The sequence below is a fragment of the Nomascus leucogenys genome, chromosome 14 (assembly GCF_006542625.1).
Source record: "Nomascus leucogenys isolate Asia chromosome 14, Asia_NLE_v1, whole genome shotgun sequence".
NCBI lineage: Eukaryota > Metazoa > Chordata > Mammalia > Primates > Hylobatidae > Nomascus > Nomascus leucogenys.
Window position 1 is genome coordinate 33,143,206 of NC_044394.1, and position 6,000 is coordinate 33,149,205.

Below are 6,000 nucleotides of genomic sequence, written 5' to 3' on the forward strand. Positions count from 1 at the left end.
CGAAGACCATGGGAAAAGCGCAATATCTGGGCAGGAGTGTACCATTCCTCCCCGTACAATCTCTCATGGCTTCCCTTGGCTAGGAAAGGGAAATCTCCCGACTCCTTGCACTCCCTGGGTGAGGCGATGCTCCACCCAGCTTTGGCTCACCCTCCATGGGCTGCACCCACTGTCCAACCAGTCCCAATGAGATGAACAAGTTACCTCAATTGGAAATGCAGGAATCACTAATCTTCTGTGTCGATCTCGCTGGGAGCTGCAGACCAGAGCTGTTCCTATTCATCCATCTTGCCAGAAATCCCCGCTTTTAAAAACAAAATCTATTCTAAGTGATAATAAAAATATAGGAAAAGCATATCTTTACTTTCTTAAGAAAGTAGGCTTAAGAAATAGGAAGATTTATGGACAGTCTGTATCACTGATTTTTAATTTACAAGATCTTGATTACAATGGTTAGGCAAAAAAAAAAGAATCCAATAAAGATACAAAAACTACTTACATTAGGGGAAAAGAAGTTTCCTACTGAAGGGCTGCCATGTATGGTTGAGCAGAATGTACACCACTGTGTAAGTCCAGAGGGCACTATTCACATTGTAACCTAGGTAACTTGTCCCTTGGGGCTTGCATTACACAATTTGCATATCTGTACACAGTAGCCTGATGAGTAATCAAAGAATCATTAAGGCTTCCTAACGTGGGCAATTGATTCTTTCTGGTAGAATGAAAGTGTCATTGTTCAATTCCCACCCATGAGTGAGAACATGCAAATTGAACAATGAGAACTCATGGACACAGGAAGGGGAACATCACACTCAGGGGACTGTTGTGGGGAGGGGGGAGGGACAGCATTAGAAGATATACCTAATGCTAAATGAAGAGTTAATGGGTGCAGCAAAACAACATGGCACATGGATACATATGTAACAAACCTGCACATTGTGCACATGTACCCTAAAACCTAAAGTATAATAATAAAAAATAAATAAAAAATAAAAAAAAATGTAGTACTAAAAAAAAAAAGAATGAAAGTGTCACTTGTCAAAGTGGATATTTAAAGGATAGGTATAGATATTTATGTCTGAACCTCTTTGGCTGAGAAATCAAGCTTAGGCCCTCCCAGACATAGTACTAGGATAATCCACATGGAACCCGAGTGACAGACTTTATCCCCAGTGACGTGAAGGAAGGAGTATACAAACTGTCAAATGCATTAGAAGAAGACTTAAAGCTGAAAAGAAAGGGTGGTTAGCATTTACTCAGGATTCCAGTTTAAAGTGGGGGAAAAACAAATTATAAAATAATCAATTGTGGAGGAATTAAGAAAGTTTATGTAAAGGAGGAAAATGTCTTTTGCATCATGTGACTGATAATAAGTCAGAAAAATAAAGACTTCAATCTGAAAAATTTAACATCCTTTGGGAAAAATAGAAGTAGGAATGTACGGTGAGAATCTTACAGATGGCTGAAAATATAGTACTGGAAGTGACTGGCAAGATGGCCGAATAGGAACAGCTTCTGTCTGCAGCTCACAGAGAGATCAATGCAGAAGGCAGGTGATTTCTGCATTTCCACTGAGGTATTCTGCTCATCTCACTGGGACTGGTTAGACAGTGGGTGCAGCCCACAGAAGGCAAGCTGAAGCAGGGTGGGGTGTCGCCTCACCTGGGAAGTGCAAGGGGTTGGGGAACTCCCTCCCCTAACCAAGGGAAGCTGTGAGAGACTGTGCCGTGAGGGACGGTGCACTCCTGCCAGATACTATGCTTTTCCGACAGTCTTTGCAACCCACAGACCAGGAGATTCCCTCGAGTGCCTATGCCACCAGGTCCGTGGGTTTCAAGCACAAAACTGGGCAGCCATTTGGGCAGACACTGAGCTAGCTGCAGGAGTTTTTTCTCATACACCAGTGGCACCTGGAATGTCAGTGAGAACCATTCACTCCCCTGGAAAGGGGGCTGAAGCCAGGGAGCCAAGTGATCTAGCTCAGCTGATCCCACCTCCACAGAGCCCCGCAAGCTAAGATGTACTGGCTTGAAATTCTCACTGCCAGCACAGCAGTCTGAAGTTGACATGGGATGCTCAAGCTTGGTGGGGAAAGGGGCATCTGCCAGTACAAAGGCTTGAGTAGGCAGTTTTCCCCTCACAGTGTAAACAAATCCTCTGGGAAGTTCAGACTGGGCAGAATCCTCTGCAGCTGTGCAAAGCCACTATAGCCAGACTGCCTCTCAAGATTCCTCTGCTCTGGGCAGGGCACCTCTGAAAGAAAGGCAGCAGCCCCAGTCAGGGGCTTAAAGATAAAACTCCCATCTCCGTGGGAAAGAGCACCTGGGGGAAGGGGTGGCTGTGGGCACAGTTTCAGCAGACTGAAACATTCCTGCCTGCAAGTGCTGAAGAGAGCAGCAGATCTCCCAGCACAGTGCTCAAGCTCTGCTAAGGGACAGACTGCCTCCTCAAGTGGGTCCCTGCCCCCCTGTGCCTCCTGACTGGGAGACACCTCCCAGCAGGGGTTGACAGACTTCATACGGGACAGCTCCAGCTGGCTTCTGGCAGGTGCCCCTCTAGGACAATGTTTCCAGAGGAAGAAACAGGCAGCAATCTTTCTTGTTCTGCAGCCTCTGCTGGTGATACCCAGGCAAACAGGGTCTGGAGTGGACCTCCAGCAAATTCCAGCAGACCTGCAGCAGAGGGGCCTGACTGTTAGAAGGAAAGCTAACAAACAGAAAGGAATAGCATCAACATCAATAAAAAGGACGTCCACGCAGAAACCCCATCCGAAGGTCACCAGCATCAAAGGCCAAAGGTAGATAAATCCATGAAGATGAGGAAAACCCAGCACCAAAGTCTGAAAATTCCAAAAACCAGAATGCCTCTTCTCCTCCAAAGGATCACAAATCCTCACCAGCAAGGGAAAAAAACAGGATGGAGAATGAGTTTGATGAATTGACAGAGGCAAGCTTTAGAAGGTGGGTAATAACAAACTCATCCAAGCTAAAGGAGCATGTTCTAACCCAATGCAAGGAAGTTAAGAACCTTGAAAAAAGGTTAGATGAATTGCTAGCTAGAATAACCAGTTTAGAGAAGAACATAAATGACCTGATGGAGCTGAAAAACGCAGCAAGAGAACTTTGTGAAGCATACACAAGTATCAATAGCCAAATCGATCAAGCAGAAGAAAGGATAGCAGAGATTGAAGATAAAATTAATGAAATAAAGTGTGAAGACAAGATTAGGGAGAAAAGAATGAAAAGGAATGAACAAATCCTCCAAGAAATATGGGACTATGTGAAAAGACCAAACCTATGTTTGATTGGTGTATCTGGAAATGACAGGGAGAATGGAACCAGATTGGAAAACACTCTTCAGGATATTATCCAGGAGAACTTCCCCAACCCAGCAAGACAGGCCAACATTCAAATTCAGGAAATACAGAGACCACAAAGATACTCCTTGAGAAGAGCAACCCCAACACGTATAATCATCAGATTGACCAAGGTTGAAATGAATGAAAAAATGTTAAGGGCAGCCAGAGAGAAAGGTCAGGTTACCCACAAAGGGAAGCCCATCAGACTAACAGCTGATCTCTCTGCAGAAACCCTGCAAGCCAGAAGAGAGTGGGGGCCAATATTTGACATTTTGAAAGAAAAGAATTTTCAACCCAGAATTTCATATCCAGCCAAACTAAGTTTCATAAGAGGAGAAGAAATAAAATCCTTTACAGACAAGCAAATGCTGAGAGATTTTGTCACCACCAGGCCTGCCTTACAAGAGCTCCTGAAGGAAGCACTATGTAAACATGGAAAGGAACAACTGGTACCAGCCACTGCAAAAACATGCCAAATTGTAAAGCCAATCAATGCTGTGAAGAAACTGCATAATTAATGGGCAAAATAATAAGCTGGCATCATAATGACAGGATCAAATTCACACATAACAATATTAACCTAAAATGTAAATGGGCTAAATGCCCCGATTAAAAGACATGGACTGGCAAATTGGATAAAGAGTCAAGACCCATCAACGTGCTGTATTCAGGAGACCCATCTCACCCGCAAAGACACACATGGGCTCAAAAGAAAGGGATGGAGGAATATTTACCAAGCAAATAGAAAGCAGAAAAAAAAAAAAAAAAAAAGCAGAGGTTGCAATCCTAGTCTCTGATAAAACAGACTTTAAACCAACAAAGATCAAAAGAGACAAAGAAGAGCATTATATAATGGTAAAGGGATCAATGCAACAAGAAGAGCTAACTATCCTAAATATATATGCACCCAATACAGGAGCACCCAGACTCATAAAGCAAGTTCTTAGAGACCTACAAAGAGCCTTAGACTCCCACACAATAATAGTGGGAGACTTTAACACCCCACTGTCAATATTAGACAGAATAATGAGACAGAAAATTACCAAGGATATCCAGGACTTGAACTCAGCTTTGGACCAAGTGGACCTAATAGACATCTACAGAATTCTCCACCCCAAATTAGCAGAATATACATTCTTGTCAGCACTACATCGCACTTATTCTAAAATTGACCACATAATTGGAAGTAAAACACTCCTCAGCAAACACAAAAGAATGGAAATGATAACAAACAGTTGCTCAGACCACGGTGCAATCAAATTAGAACTCAGGATTAAGAAACTCACTCAGAACTGCACAACTACATGGAAACTGAGCAATCTGCTCCTGAATGACTACTGGGTAAATAACAAAATGAAGTCAGAAATAAATAAGTTATTTGAAACCAATGCGAACAAAGACACAACATATCAACATCTCTGGGACACAGCTAAAGCAGTGTTTAGAGCAAAATTGATAGCACTAAATGCCCACAAGAGAAATCAGGAAAGATCTAAAATTAACACCCTAATATCACAGTTGAACTAGAGAAGCAACAGCAAACAAATTTAAAAGCTATCAGAAGGTAAGAAATAACTAAGATCAGAGCAGAACTGAAGGAGATAGAGACACAAAGAACCCTTCAAAAAATCAGTGAATCCAGGACCTGATTTTTTTAAAAGATCAACAAAATAGATAGACCACTAGCCAGACTAATAAAGAAGAAAAGAGAGAAGAATCAAAGAGACGCAATAAAAAATGATAAAGGGGATATCACCACTGATCCCACAGAAATACAAACTACAATCAGAGAATACTATACACACCTCTATGCAAATAAACTAGAAAATCTAGAAGAAATGGATAAATTCCTGGACAAATACACCCTCCCAAGACTAAACCAGGAAGAAGTCAAATCTCTGAATAGACCAATAACAGGTTCTGTAATTGAGGCAATAATTAATAGCCTACCAACCAAAAAAAGTCTAGGAACAGATGGATTCACAGCTGAATTCTACTAGAGGTGCAAAGAGGAGCTGGTACCATTCCTTTTGAAACTATTCCAATCAATGGAAGAAGAGGGAATCCTCCCTAACTCATTTCATGAGGCCAGCATCCTCCTGATACCAAAACGTGGCAGAGACACAACAAAAAACGAAAATTTTAGGCCAATATCCCTGATGAACATCAATTCAAAAATCCTCAAAAAAAAAAAAAAAATACTGGCAAACTGAATCCAGCAGCACATCAAAAATCTTATCCACCATGATGAAGTGGCCTTTATCTCTGGGATGCAAGGCTGGTTCAACATATGCAAATCAATAAACATAATCCATCACATAAACAGAACCAATGACAAAAACCACATAATTATCTCAATAGATGCAGAAAAGGCCTTTGATAAAATTCAACAACTCTTCATGCTAAAAACTCTCAATAAACTAGGTATTGAAGGAATGTATCTCAAAATAATAAGAGCCATTTATGACAAACCCACAGCTCATATCATACTAAATGAGCAAAACATGGAAGCATTGCCTTTGAAAACCAGCACAAGACAAGGATGCCCTCTCTCACCACTCTGATTCAACATAGTATTGGAAGATCTGGCCAGGGAAATCAGGCAAGAGAAAGAAATAAAGGGTATTCAAATAGGAAGAGAG